This window comes from Pipra filicauda, unplaced genomic scaffold (assembly GCF_003945595.2).
Source record: "Pipra filicauda isolate LSUMZ 115617 unplaced genomic scaffold, ASM394559v2 scaffold487_size526621_pilon, whole genome shotgun sequence".
Taxonomy (NCBI): domain Eukaryota; kingdom Metazoa; phylum Chordata; class Aves; order Passeriformes; family Pipridae; genus Pipra; species Pipra filicauda.
In genome coordinates this window covers 453,603-469,189 of record NW_024104628.1, presented here as the reverse complement: position 1 = coordinate 469,189, position 15,587 = coordinate 453,603, and the positions used below count along the sequence as shown (strand labels likewise).

Below are 15,587 nucleotides of genomic sequence, written 5' to 3'. Positions count from 1 at the left end.
TAAACATATTTTTAAAACTTATTATGTATGCGTTTTATAAATTTCTAATTTCTTCATGGTCTCTGCTGCTGTGAATGCTATCTCACTGTGAGAGCTGCAGCCTAATGCTACAGAGGTGGATTCAGGGAGCATTATCTGTTGCTAAAAAACATACGACTTCCATATATTTTCAGCATTACAGACTGAAATGCTCACTGAGAGGGTTAGAGAGCATGGTATAGTCCTGCATGTCGCTAGCTGGCTGTGCAGACTTGCAGAGGGAAGAGGCAGGTCCATGAATCCAGCAGTTCCTGCCCTGTCCATACTGTTTCTTATGCTTTGTGAAGCACTGCAGACTCCCAGAGAAGTCCTCGCAGAGCATTCCCTGTGTTTCTCGTGGTCCGGCGGCTTTGTGCTGGTCACACGTAGCACGAGTAACATTCCTTTTTTCCTGCCCCTGCTCCCACACACAGTCTGACCATAAATTAGTACAGCTTAGAAAAGCAAATACCAGTTTTGATCAAATTTTACCAATGTATTTAAAGAAACAAAAGAACTAAAAGAAATCCACCAAAGATGCCCTCACCTCTGTAGCATCTGGTAATTACACTTCTGAATGCATTTATTCTCCCAATACGGAACGAAATAAGGAAATGCAGTTTATTACCTACGGTGTGCAGCGGGGACACACCAAAGTGACCTGGTGCTACAAGGCACGACACCTGCTGGGGCCCTCATTCTCCACGTACCTGAGTCAAAAAGCTGGTGGAACACACTGTGAGTCTTGTCTGATCCAGCCTTGGTGTTTCCTTTGTTTGGAAGCCAGCAACAGGCACCATGTTTGTATCACAGCCCAGATCCAGGCATGGCTTCTGGGCCTGTGAGCCCAGAGGTGTTCCAAAGCCCCGGATTAGCCAACACCAGAGAGAGGCTGAAGAACTTAAGCAAAGTCAAAAAGAATGTCTAGATTGACGTACATACCAGACTCCTCACTTCCTTGTTCTGTGCTAGCAGGACATCAGCAGAACATCTTTTCTCTTAAAAGCACTACACTACTTATTTTACAGCTGCTTTGCGATTGATGTCCACTCTGGCCCTTTCTCTCTCATCTGATGGCTCTGACAGTCTCTGCTGGGTTTAGCTGCCCTAACTGAAAGGGTAACCCATCTCCACAGCTAGAGGTAATAAATTCTTTAGCCACCACAGCAAAATACATTGATATGATCTTGAATTAAATCACTCGTGTCTGCAGTTCTCAGTCCAGGACATCACCGCAAATTGGTATCAGCTGAAATCAGATTTACATGAGTGCATCAGGCTCAGGGCTGAAACAGTTTGCACTGCCCACAGCATTCATTGGGCCACCTCTTCTTTGGGATAGCTGCCTCCAGCACCTCAGTAATGCAGAACGGTGATATCCTAAAGTTCTCCAGGGTGAATCACTAGGGCTTGGGAACCAGAGCCTTTACTTCCCTGGAAACAGCCTGTGCCTTCAGGGACTAAGGCTCTGTCTGCATATGGAAACAGGGTTTTCAAATGTGTCCTCCTACTGGTAATACCAACCCTGCTCAGCACCAGGAAGAATGCTGGGAGTCTCCTGAAGAATGGCTCCAGGGTACTGCCATCTTCGGGACTATCCCATGTTAATTATTCAGGTCTTCTGTAAAAAGACACCTGTGGCAACTGGCAGAGGAACTGCACAAACATTACCAGCCTCGAGGCTGAGAATCTGTTAAATAGCCTTAGCAATAGAATATTAACACCTTGATGATGAGTAAGTGTGGGTGGAATAATTGTCTGCTCAGAAAGAGGCACCTTTTTCTCATTCTATTCCTGTAGTTGAATCCTTATCTCCTGGATAAATAAAAACAAACCTCCCCAGTTATTATTGTTCTTGTTCACCTTTTGACTCTTGATTAGATTTACCACAGATACATCCCTTTGGCAATGAAAATGGAATCAACACATTTCTGATGCACTCCAGTGGAATTCTCACCCCCTGCTCCACCCTCAGACCGCCAAGGTCCTGGTTTTCTGAACGGCTGTTAATTACCTGTCCCTGTAGCCCATGGATGAGATACCATTTCTGAGAGATTACTTGCCCTGATCAACAGACTGTTCTATATCGCTTTGAATCTTTATCTTATTTTTAATCCTCGGCACTTGGAGCCAAACCTGATACCTTTCTGAAGACAGAAACTCATGGTGATAGAAGCTGCCTCGCTTGGGCTGATTCTCCCTTCTATATTTTTCAGTGTTTTCCCAGATGAGGCCCCAGGATTATTGCAAACCAGTCCCAGGAAGAAATGCTGCTCAATTAGGCGAAAAGAAACTCGAAGGAAAAAAGGAGTAGAGCCAGCAAATTGCTTGAGATAACAATCTCCCCCCACCCGTGTGTCTCTGTAACTAAGAGGATTAGCTGAACTTTCTGTGTCACACCAAAACTGACAATAAGCAACAGTGACTTCCCCCCGCTGGCACTTGTACCTTCACATGTTTCATTTTCTTGCCCACACTACTGCCTTGCCCCTTGCTGATTGTATGACAAACTTGGGGATGAACATGATGGCTCTTTCCTTTCCTTTAAGATTTATGACTCAAAGCCAAATAAAACCCAACTCAAGTTATTACATGCTCTGTTTCCTCCTAACAACAACTCACTTTTAACAGTGTAAGCTAACCAAGGAAACATGGAAATATGGTCTCCTTGATCTCACCTGATCTATCTGCTGTTAGAGACACAAACAGCAGCCTCGGGTCTGCCAACACGGGAGCAGGCATAAAGACATCCCTTGGGAGCAGGACCAAACGTCTGGAATATATAAAGCATAAGATCCATCAAAATTCAAAGTAACTGAGGTTCTGTGTAGATACAGCACTGCCAGCAAGGAGTTGGATGCTTATTTTGAGTTAAGATTTATCATTGCCTGGTAGGAGGACTACCCAGGGTACTCTTGCAGTGAAGGGAAATAAACTCTGGTAAAGGACTCTGTTGCCAATCATGGAATCAGCCTCGTGTTCCTCTGACAACGGTGTACACATGATGAAAAGTACACGGCTTGTGGCTGGAGGTGATCAAACATCAAATAATTCCAGTTTCTACAGTAAACGAGTCCCTTTTGCTGAGCTGCGCAGAACATCACTTCAAACCAGGTGAACAACTCCTTTCCATGGGCCTGCCACAGAACTTGAAGGAAGAGAGGAAGTTTGTTCTACAAGACAAGGCAAAGGAGGAGCGTTCTCCCACCAGCACATGGTCCCTCCCCTTCTCCACCCTGAGTTTCCAGAGAAGACCCCAGCAGAAGGTGGTGGAAATACAGAAGATGAATGTCTCTGATACCCGAAGGGCCGCACACAGGCACACTGACCAAGTCAGCACCTCTGCCACAGCGAGGAGGGAAGGAGGAAACAAGAGGAGGCAGGAGAAGCAGAAATGTTTTCACATTGATGTAAAGTAGATACCAACACCCAAAAAGGGAACGTTGTGATAAAACCAATTGGGATGTGGGACTCAGGTGATCTCCACCAGGGTAAGGACTGGGGGAAAATGCTGTCACAACAAAATATGCAAGAAGTGTTTGGGTTGGATCATAAAATGCACGGGACTTGCCAGTTCTTGTAAAGCATTTTACTGAACTAGGCATCTGTGCCACGTGCCCTCTCATTGCTACTCAACTCCCCGGACCTAAATTAAATCACTATGGCACTTCTGCCATGTTAAACGGTGCGAGCAGGTACTCTCAGGCCACATAAATTCAGTGAAGTAGTGGTTTGGGGGTCCCTGTACAGCTTTATTTGCCATCAAAGGGTATGGTGTTGTGGGGGAGAAATACTTCCAGACAGATTTAGACTTTTACTCCAAAAATCTCTTCAGACTGAGGCATTGTAAAAACTGCCCAGTGTATTGCCATGGGGTAAGACTGCCTTGTCACTCTGTAGCAACCCCTGTCTCGCTTATATGGAGCAGCAGTTTTAGTTCAAAGGGATCCAGGTCCATTCTCTTTCCCCATTTACATGAAATGGGACTAGAGTGGAGCGTGGCAGCCTATTAACAGTGCCCCACAGCACTGCAAGAGTTCTGCCTAGAGAGTGAAGGACACCGTGTCCAATTGAAATTACAGAGGAATTTGGGGTAGGCAGAATGTAATTACACAATTGAAATTTAAACTGTGAAATTAAAAGGAAATATTCAAGGATGAAGGGGCAGAGAGAATCCCTAATCTCCAGCCAGGCTAGGCTGTGTGACAGAAAAGTCCCTTTCTGAAGAGGGAATAAGTGAGGAGCTGTCCTGGAAGAAAGGGAGGTAGAGAATAAAGACAATGTTTTCAAAAGCACCCTAACTCCAGCTGTGTGTTTGTTTCATAGGCTGTGTCTATTCTACAGAAAACCTTGCGGTTGCTAAAAGGTGTCAGATGTGTCCCTCTTGGCCCCCTCTTCACCGAGGTCAGAAACAATTTGGTTCCTCATGTAAGCAGCACCAAGGCATTCCCAAGGTCCACATCAGAAAGCATGCTGGACAAAAAGAGGAGTGCAGGCCTCTTTTTTCAAATGGGTACAAAACAGAATTTGCCCTTCTGCCTGGAGTTTGTCAGACTGCTGGCACTGCCGCTGTAGTGTCTGAGGTTTTACCAAGTCTTAGTTAATAATCATGGTAACAAAAAATATTTTGCATTTTTAAGGGTTGCCCTGTAGGAAAGGGAGGCAGAGAAACCCACTGAAAGCAGATCTGTGACACTTCTGAGTGGCAACTTGAATCAGGCAATTGCAAATCCCGCTGCCCCAGAGATCTGAATCGAGTTGTAGGACCCCACTGTTGTCCCTCTGGGAGCAGAGACAGGTAAAGACAGCCTTGTGGATCTCCAGGAGAGGAACAAGGACAAACTGAACAGGGTCCTTCAATCAAGGCACAACAGATCGAAATGGGGGCTCCTCTTCTTGGGCTGCACAGCCACACATGCAACTTGAAGACAAGTTCCTTAATTTTTCTGCCTTAGTTTATCGTTGCTAAAAAAAACACAGTAATAATTTCCTGTAATAATCTTCTAAGCTGGTGATTTGTAAGATGTAACTGGTTAAAATTGGAAGGTTCAGAAGCTGCATTGATGACAACCATTGAAATGCATACAAAAAACTGAGATAGAGCTAAAGTAAGTGCAGCCAAAGCAGCAGAGAGTGAGAAATAGATTGAAAAACCCACCTGAAAAGATAAGTGTCCTCTTAGTAATTACCTCTCCCTTTCCTGAGGATGTGTGAAGGTTCTGAATTAAGGGGCTTTTTTTAAATATGAAAATGAAAAACATGCTTCTTTTCGTCCATGCTCCATTTCTTATCTCCAAAAAAGCAGTTAGCTGCACCTGGGAGGGGCAGAGTATTATGAGATGGTACAACTTTCCTGCTACAATTTTATTATCTGAGAGCTTCAGAGGATCAGCGACAACTCTCAGAAATAACAGATTCAGGGTCAGCCTTTCTCCAATCCAGAGACAACAGAATAAGGGCAGAACCAGAGCTAGAAAGCAGTCTGGTCAAAGGCAGCCAGAAGAGCGTGCAGGGGGAAAAAAGCCAGCCAATCTATGCAATGGACAGTCTCCATTTCTCTTCTGCTGTTCGTGCTCAGCACGCACAAGGTGCGTAGGAAGGAGATCTGAAGAGGGGGAAGAGCACAATGCTGGAAAGAGAAGGGACGGTGGGTCCCAAGCCTCGGGCACGAGGGTGGACTGTGGGAACAGGAGGAGGGCAGGGAACAATGCAGGAGAGAAAGGAAAAACAGCTTTGTGGTTAAAGTGCTGCAATGCACAGAGCACGTGGTGCAAGTCTGGGTCCTGCTATATCTACTGTGACACTGGAGAGACTACGTGTGGTCCTTATATTGCTTTTCTTCACTTCTCCTCCATCAAGAAGGTACTAATCCTAATTTTCCCTCGTTCATTCCCTGCCATGTCTCTAAATTGGAAGCTTATTGAGACACAGGCTGTTTTTTGCTGTTCCTATCGATAGCATGCTCAAAAAATGAGACTAACAGGGAAACTGCGGTCACTGTCAGGTAAACAGACAGAAACATGCAGAAAATTCCATTAACAGTCAGACAATCTGTGCAGTCTCCAAGTGAAAGGCACAGAGAGGTTTGGGGGAGGTATGCATGAAAACATAAGGGGCAAAGAACAACTGTTCTGAGGCAGAAGCCTCTGTTAAGTATCTGCAGGACCAAAGGGAAAGCTGAAGCAAACATGATTCTAGAGACAGGCCCTCCTGGAGGAGAGAAATCTGATGTGAACAGGAGAGAGAGAAGGGGGACACCGTGTGAGAAAAGCAGCATCTGGGATTCCCATCTGAGTGGCACGGTGGAATTGGAGCAGAGCAGATAAGTTTGCTCTTAATTTCCTTATACACTAGAGCTGTGTGGGGGAAACGATAATTTCCTTCCCAGTGTGCTTTTTGCTTAAATATTGCAATTTGTGTTTCTTTTGCCCCCTGCCTTCCCACCTTGTGTTTCTTTTGTCCCCTGCCTCCCTACCTTAAAAAAAAATGGTCTCTGAAACGTTACTGAATTAATTCTAACAGGAGATAGAAAATTCAGAAGGTCATAGCAATCACAGAAAATTTGGTGTTATGGGAACAAGTCAAGCAGGCCGAGGAGGGCTGGGAATTAGGAGGTATCTGGATCAACATCAAAACAATGGACACAGATACGCTGCAGAGCTTTAAAAGATCCTCAAATACCATTTCTTCCCTTTATGCATGGTGTTGATTTTGAGCACCGTATTGCTTTTCACTGCCAGGATATCTTTTTAAAGCAAAATCCCTGCAAGAGGTGATTCTGTGAGGCTGACAAGTCCAGTCAGAGAACCGAAACACGGAGTCCTGCATGGCCCTGGCTGCTTTGGGCTCTGTTTCAGCAGAGGATGTAAGCACGTTCTTAACCACCACTGTGAGCCCAGTCTCGCTGGCTGCAGCTGAACAACTCAGTTTCCTACTTAGGTCTTTTTGTGAAATGAATCCAAAGTGCTCAGCTTCTCGTAAGGCTAAGCTTTGTATCATCCTTGCGTCCAATTATCTCGAATTTCAAGTATTTCTAGCAAGTTGCTCATGAGTAAGACACCAGTCAGGCACTGTGTGGCACTCACAATTGAAAGAGAGGTAAAATTTATCTGATAAATTATTCATCACTAATGATTTGGCCAGCTTTCCTGGATATATAGCCACAGGGATGTATGACACCTTGGGGAAGGCATCAGATAGAGATGCATTCAAAGAGAACTAGAGGAGGGGATGCAGACACAGATCCAGAGTAATCTTTATAGAGAGAGGGAGAGCACCTATGTGGCCAAAGTGAATTAAGTTCTCTTTATAGCTGGTCAATTCCAAAACACAGAGCAGATTAGTAACTGTGAACTACCAGGAAAAAAAAAAAGCCCCAAACAAACAAAAAACAACAAAACACAGACAAAAAACCAATCCACCAGCAACTACTTGTTTTCAGACATCTTTTCTTCAGCAGCTGTGGGTTCCAGCGAACTGTGCAGAAGCCGAGCGAGAGCAAAGGCTAAATCAGGTGTGGTAATGGGAGCAAATTCTCCCCAGCGAGAAGCTGCTGCTAGGAGGGAGGAGGTTACTGGGAAGTGGCATGCAGGACTGAGAGGAGTCTCTGGGTGAGATGGGGAGATACGGGAGAGAATATTCAGCGTAGGCAGGATTAGAGCTGTGCAGAGTCTTAATCTAGGCAGCCCTTTCTCTACACCTTTATCTGTCCTGGTGCAGCCCCTGCGTGCTGCAGTGCTGGTATAACCTGGCCATAAAACTGGATTAACTGGCCCGCGAGGATCATGGCTGAACCGAAGAGGAGCACGACAATATGCCTTTGTTTACATGCTCACTCCTGTGAGTGAAACACAGATCTGCACGAGACAAAGTGCTTAATTGCTGGTGTAGAGTATCATCAAATGAATGTGCATGAGTAAGAATCGGTGTTAGGGGAAGGCTTTTGCTCTTTCACAGCACACTCCTCATTTCTCTCAGTGTTCTCTGCAATAAGAAGAGGTCATTTTATAGTACGGCAAGGAAAAAAATCCCATTATCAAAGGAATTTATTTTTAAATAAAAATGACAAAATTACCTTGCTGATTCACCCCTTGGAGATAAAACCCTGCTGCCTCTCTCCTTCAGCCTTTCCTTTCTGGCTCTTCCCTAACATTGAAAAAAAATCTAGTGACTGCCTCTAATACGACTCGTAATTTCTTCAGCAACAGCGTGCAAGAACAGATCCCTGACAGTTCCTCTCACTCCACAACGTTTTTAGCCCCAGAAGGAAATCTGGCTTGGACTCTGACCCGTTGGAGTTAATGACTCTTGGAAAACATTAAGACCAAGTCCTTAATGAATGTCACTCTATATCACCCTCCGCTTCTTCTTTTTCTGGATGCACATTACAAAGTTCAGGGATAACATGCAGTATTAAGAATGTAAGCACATTTTATTTTTACTCTGCCAAATCTGTCGAGAATTAGAAGTTTTGCCACTCTGGCTGATTGCTTGTCCTGATTTGAAAGTTTTGAATCTAAAGCTGATTTTATTTGTTGGTCCCTCTGGTCTCTTATTTGCTCCCCTTTAACGAGGGAGACATGAAACCCGACTCCCCTTCCAGGACAGACAAAATTTGATGCGAGAAGTGTAAGATAATAAAATATTTGGGAAAGGCATCCCAGGAGCGTTGTGCTGCCCGGAACGAGGGGATCTTACAGCAGGTTTCCTAACAGAGGGGAAGCGTTTTAGTGCAATCGCTCTGTTCTGGAGGAAAACCAGACCCCCACCCAGGCGCCCACCCTCCTCCACGGGGACTGCAAGTTCTGTGATTCCATTTTCCTGGAAGCAATCCCTCTTTATTCACAGGGGCTTGGTTCTGCCCAGGGTCTGGGCTGTACCTGGGTGTGGGTGCAGTTTGGACAGGTATTTCCACACCACCACTCACAGACACAGCACCTTTGGAGCACCTGTTCAGGGATAGACTCCTGCCAGGCGCCTCCCTCAGGCAGATTATTTGAATTTTAGCTCCCCAAAAATTTCCCTACCTGTCCACTACTGATTACTTCATTTTTACCTCAAAATGTTTATTCTCTCCCCTACAGATTATCTTACAGATTTTACCCCCAAAATATAATTTTTGTCTCCTATAGATTGCCTAGATTTTAACCACCATAAAACCCCAATGACTACATTTACCTTATTCCCAAAATGTTCATTCTGCCCCTAAAGATTACCTCAGATTTTTCCTTCAAAATATTCCTGTTGTCTTACAGATGACCTCAAGTTTTACCCCCAAAACTTTCCCTACCTTTCCATTACTGATTATCTCTGTTTACCTCAAAACGTCCATTCTCTCCCCTCAGGTTTTACCCCTAAAATTCTCCCTTCCATTCCACTACTGATCACCTGAGTTTACCTCAAAACGTCCATTCTCTCCCCTCAGGTTTTACCCCTAAAATTCTCCCTTCCTTTCTACTACTGATTACCTCCGTTTACCTCAATATGTCCATTCTCTCCCCTCAAGTTTTACTCCTAAATTTCTCCCTTCCTTTCCCCTACGGATCACCTCAGTTTACCTCAAAACGTTCATTCTCTCAAGTTTTATCCCTAAAATTCTCCCTTTTCATTACTGATTACCTCAGTTTACCTCAAAACGTACATTCTCTCTCCTCAGGTTTTACCTCTAAAATTCTTTCCTTTCCACTGCGGATAATCTCATTTCACTTCAATACATCCATTCTTTCTCCTCAAGTTTTACGCCCAAAATTCTCCCTTCCTTTCCACTACTGATCACCCCAGTTTACCTCAAAACGTTCATTCTCTCAAGTTTTACCCCTAAAATTCTCCCTTTCCATTACGGATTACCTCAGTTTACCTCAAAACGCCCCTTCTCTCCCTTCCCGTCCACTGCCGACCACCTCAGCGTGCGCATTCCCTCCCTTACCGATTAACTCAGATTTTACCCCCCAAAACATTAATTTTGTCCCCTACAGATCAGCTAGATTTTAACCACCACAAAAGCCCCAGTGATTACGGGGAGGACCTTTATCTTTGGGGGGGGGGGTGGTCGGACCACCCTGCGCCCTGAGGGGGCGCGCGGGGCAGCCCCCAATGCGCACGCGCCGGCGGCGGGGCGGGAGGAGCGGGGGGGGGGGACACCGAGCTGGTCCACCGCGCGCTGCGCATGCGCGGGGCCGCTCCGCGCCCTTGCCGGGGAAGCAGCCGAAGGAGGGGGGAGAGAGGGGCGCCGCGCGCGCATGCGCGGAGCGGCGCCGGCGGGCGCGGGGAGGGGGGAGGAGGAGGAGGAGGAAGAGGGAGAGAGGGAGGGGGAAGGGGAGGGGGGAGGGTTTATCGCGCGGCCGATTTTTGGTTAAAATATTCAAAATGGCGGACGGAGGAGCAGCGAGTCAAGATGAGAGTTCGGCGGCGGCGGTGGCGGCGGCGGCAGGTAATCATTACTGCGTTTTACATATTCATATTCATACTCGCGCGCGCGGGGCGCTCCCCCCCCACCACCACCACCCCCCCCGCCCGCCCGGCCGGCCCCGCTTAGCATAATTTATTAGTACTCAGGATTATTATAATTAACGGCACAGGAGGGAGCGGGGGGGGGTGGAAAGCAGAAGGAGAAGCAGGAGCAGAGCAGGCTCCCCGCGCTGGGGAGACACACACGCACACACACACACGGTCCCTCCCGCACACGGAGCCCGCACGCCGGGGCACCGGCCATGGGGGCGATGGGCGGCGGCGGCGCGGCGAGGCGGAGGGGTCGGGGCGGGAGGGAGGGAGGGGAGGGAGCCACGGGGGGGGGACACACGCGCCGGGAGGGAGGGAGGGGGGAGGCAGCCCCGCACCCAAAAGCGTTCGGGGGGTGGCTCGGCCGCCACCCGGCCCGCACGCCCACAATAAACCCGCTTTACATATTCATAGAGCCGGGGGGGGGGTCTGGGGGGATGCTGGAGGAGCGGTCCCGGAGGGTCCCCGTGAGCGGGGCAGGGTCCCCCCGGCGGCGGGGCGGAGGGGGCCGGGGGTGCTGCCCCTCGCTGGGGCCGGGCGAGGCAGAAACCCGCGGTTTCCTTATCGCTCCTCTCCTTGTGTCCCCCCCCGCGCAGCCCCCCATCCCCAGCCGGGCTTATTTCCCCAGAGCCTGGGCCTTGCAGCGTGGGGTGGGTGGGTGCGGGGAGGGGGGCAGGAGCACGGCGTGGTTCGGCTTTTTATTTAAACCTCCTTCCCCCCTGCCCCCCTCCCCTTTCCTTAAGGGGCAGGTTGGGTGGGGGGCGATCGGGGGGTGCGCGGGCAGAGCCCCCCCGTACCCGTCGGGATCCCCGAGGGCTGGGTCTGCACCGCCCCGAGGGCTGTGCTTGTCCCCCACCCCCTGGCGCTGGATCTGTGCCCCCCCAGGGCTGGATGTGCCCCCCCAGGGCTGGATGTGCCCCGGCGGTGATTGCCCCGCTCCCCCTTTGCCCGCGGGCTCCGGGGGAGCCCCCCAGGGCACGGCGGTGCCGGTCCCGTCCCTCTCCCCCGCGCTCTCCCTCTCTCTCCCTCTCTCTCTCTCCTTCTCATTTGAATAATGTCTAATTCGGGGAGGTTTATATTATTGAAATGGCCGCCCGGCTTTCCCCGCCTCTCATGTTTAGTAATTCAGACCTTTAATAACAGCCACTCAGAGCCCAACGCCGTGTTTATATTTTACATTCGCCCCATGTGCTTTTGTGGTTCAATATGATTCTTCTTTCTCGCTCTCTCGCTTTTTTTTTTTTTTAAATTTTCTTGGCAAACCCACAGGGCCCCGAGATCAAACCCAGGCTGTGTGAGGAGAGGAGGGGGAGAGCCAGGCCCTGGCTCCTCTGGCAAGCGCCTAGGCCTCACTCTGCTGCTTGATTTATTTACTAATAACCAAAATGACCCCCCCATCTCCACTCCACCCCTGCCAGCAAAAACAAAACCCTCCTGGGGCCTGAGCAGCATCAGATCTGCTCGTAGATTCTCAAACACTCATGTCTTTTAAATAAGGAGCTTATTTTTAATTTATAGCAACTCAAGACTGTAAAGCTGTTCCTTTCATATCTGCTTTTCAGAGGCTTGGGCATTTTTGGTCCCTTTGTCCTTGATTCTTTTCCTTAAAGGAGAGTTGCTTCTAATTTACGTTTCCTGGCACTGAGAAAGCTATAGAAGACACACTCAAAATCTGAACAGCTTTCCTCCTCCCTCTGAACACAAACAGAATTGAATACATTGAAGATAATCTTATTCACCTTCTTTTTACTTAATGTGGATGCAGTTTAACAGTGCAGTGTGTCAGATGCTTTTGTCGCTGCTTGTATCTTTGACTGTTCTGGGTTGGTTTTTTTTTTTTCCCCCTTTCATTTAGATTTGGCTTTCAAGACAGAAGATACCACTAGGCAGCACAGAGTCTAGAAAGGAAGATAAGTTTTCTGTGATTCTGTCATAAGAACACCAAGTGAAAATTGAAATTAATCCTCTTAAATAGTCTGGAGTAATTCAGTTTTAAACCAGATATTAGTCTACTTAAAAATAAAACAAATGGGCTACTTTATTAGAAAGAGGCAGTAATTTAAAAAAGGGAAATATTTATGCAGGGCTGGGTTTCAGATAAAACTATGTAGGTTTTCATTAGTGACCATTGTTTTCACCCTGTGGAGAAAAAGGACCGAACAGCAGGGTACTTCAGAGTAGCAGTGCCAGATTAGCATGTAAACATCTCTGAAACCACTAGGAAGAGAGTTCACGTGCGAGTGCAGACGGCGGATTCCGTAGTTTGGTTCTAAATTTAATTTGTCACGAAAAGCTGCGCTGCAGCTAATGAAAAGCATTTTGATTTAAAAAGTAACGACTCAGATTATTTATCCTTTTTCTTCACCCTTGGCGAAGACAGGCCTTGAATACTAGAAGAAAAAAAAAAATCTGTAGAAGCAGTAATGAGACTGTTCAGGTGACTGACTGTTTCACAGACCAACAGCACAAGGCTGGCTGGACAAAAAGCAGTAATATGATTTCATGCCTTAAATAGCATATGTTTTTGCACTCGCTTCACGAGATGTGGTCAAGCCGATGATGTCATTGGCCAGAGGACAAGGTGCAGTTAATTTGATTTATTGACCTGGGGTGAGGTGTAGCACTGAAACCTTCTCATAGGGAAACCATTTATCTGAGGACAATTTCCTTTATAGCAGCAATTTAACCACTGCTGAGACTGTAGATATTTTATCCAGCATGATAAAAATGTACATTGTGCATTGCAACCAAAATTTCTTTGTCGCTGACGTTTTAGTAATTTCTATAGAATGGAATACTGGACAGTGGCCTTGTGCAGTCTTAAGGGTTATGATGCTGAATTCAGGTATTTACGTGCCAAAATACAGACGTGTTTCTCTCCAACATATAGCTGTGTGCCTGTGTTGTAGCTTAAAATTTTACTGGAATGTGCTGCGGATAGAAATGTGTCTTCCCCAGTGAAGCCCATAGGCAACATGTTAGTGGGAAGCACCTTTTCCCAAACCTTGGCATCATCTTCACTTCTCAGAAGGTGCCCAGACTAGTGAGTGAGTATTACCTCTCAGTCTTGAGTATGGACTTTTGTGTTAGTTTGTCACTGGTAGGTGTCAGATTTTAAGCTACTTCTTGGACCATCTTCGTGTGTGTTGGATCAGAGGGTAAAAGAAGCTTTTTTTCTTCCCTATGGACTACCTGGCTGTGGTGGAAGTGGAAGGTTGTGCTACTGTTGCAGCGCTTTCTAATTTTTATCAGGAGAATATATTCTATGTTGGCTGTCTTTTCAGCTTTTGAGACAGAAGTCAGACTTGTTCTCCCTATGAAATAGTTCCCCCACCTGATTACATCTGCTCAGTTATCAGGGTGATGCTGCATTTTTTTTTTCCCCTTTTCTTTTTCAAACCTGACCAAAATTTAGCAATCTGACAGCTGGTTGGAAAACAGGCTAAGCTGTGCCAGTAGCCGTGTGGAGCAGAACTGGGGAGATGTGTGTCAGTATGGTGATTTTTAAAACTAGAGGAGCTAGACCTTACCCCTCACTTCCCAGAAAGAAGGGGGAGAATCTAAGCTTCTCAACCTGTCATTTAAAGAGGGGAAAAAAAAAAAATCTCAGGTTTGCTGTCACTATCAATTTCTCAAAGATTAGCCTGCAGCCATAATTCAAGCAGTAAGTGTTAATACTGACTGCTGATGCTGGACGTGGAGTGCTCGTCCCAGCGAGTGGCAGTGTCTGGAGGTGCCTCACTTGATGGAATCAGCGAGGTTCCCTTCAACTTGGTCTGCCTGTTAAGCCTGAAGAAGCACCAACATGTGTCGGGAGTCTCTTACATGGTGTGAAGAAGTGCTGTTCTTACTTCAGCTTTGTTATAATAATTTATTGCCCAGAAAAAGGGGATTTGGAACACCATTGTCACTTAAATAATAGTTTTCAGATTTCAAGCAGTAAGTTCCACACTTAGAGTAGCTCACTTTTGCTGTTTTCTTTAAATTCAGATGTATGAGGGTACGAAGGATTCTGGGGTAAATGTTTTGCCTATGCTGTCCGGGATGTTTTGGTTGGGTTCATCTATCATCCAGTTTCTTTCTGTTAAAGAGGGTTCAAGTCTCTCCCTAGGTTTGTTTTCTCTCCTGGTTCTCTGGCAAATTTGCAGTAGTTTTTTGTAGCATGCAGTAAGTTTTCATTTGTTTTCCTCAAATTTTGGCTCCTGTAGATTTCAAGACTTCAAAACAGGTTGCAGCATCCTTTTCTATTCCTCTTAAACTGTTGGTGCCCTCAGGACAATAATCTTGATACTGCTGTTTTATACAGCTGACAATTAGGCAGCCTCTGCTACTTGCATGTACAGCTTTATTATTTTTATCTTAAGAGAATCAGTGACAATCCTGGCAAACGACTGTCTTCTATGACACACGTGTTTTTCAGCCTTGGTGACAAAGCTGTTGTCTAAAGAAGGTGTTGAACAAAATTAAGTATGACTTGAGTGTCCCAAATGTGATCTGCTTGGCTGTGCTTAGGCTGGAATGTGAATGAAAGACTATCTCGTGCTGCTGGATAGACTTACAGTGCTGGCTGTTCACTGCTGCAGAGATTTGCTTCTGTGTTAACAAATTCCTCCTCCCCCCCTCCCTTTTCCAAATGTGCTTCCTTGTTACAGGGGGCAAGTTAAGTGTGGGATTTGTTGGGCTGAGTGTAGGAGATAAATTTAAGGAAAGATGCTGCTCTTGGATCGTGTGTATTAAGTAATTGCTTGTATTTCACATGAAACAGTTTGACAATGCTGATCTGAGAAAAAAGATGCATTAGATGTATTTTCCTTTCTGGAGCTCTTTGCATTACATTTCCTGAATCTTGTGAATAGGCCCTCATCCTGCTTCAGGCACGCTTATTTTTCTCTATAGAAAAGGAAATAATTATTTAACTCTCAGTATTATTCCTTTCTCTAGTTTCTTATTTCACAGCTATCTAGGAGATATCCACGTTCGTTAACTGTATTATATCTGTGAGCTTTATAGTGCATTACAAAGTCTTTGCAAAAAGAGTTTTTGATAGTCTGCTGTTGACTAATTGAATTAGT

The 15,587-nt window shown here is 46.3% G+C and overlaps 1 protein-coding gene across 1 annotated transcript in view; it reads left to right on the top strand.

Annotated features, from left to right (window-relative positions):
- Positions 1 to 10,398: 10,398 nt before the first annotated feature.
- Positions 10,399 to 15,587, top strand: part of POU2F1 (POU class 2 homeobox 1) — a 127,689-nt gene continuing 122,500 nt past the window's right edge. Inside the window, exon 1 of the mRNA XM_027722190.2 lies at positions 10,399 to 10,447. The gene's annotated coding sequence lies outside the window, so the exon portion shown is untranslated. The remainder of the gene's footprint in view (positions 10,448 to 15,587) is intronic.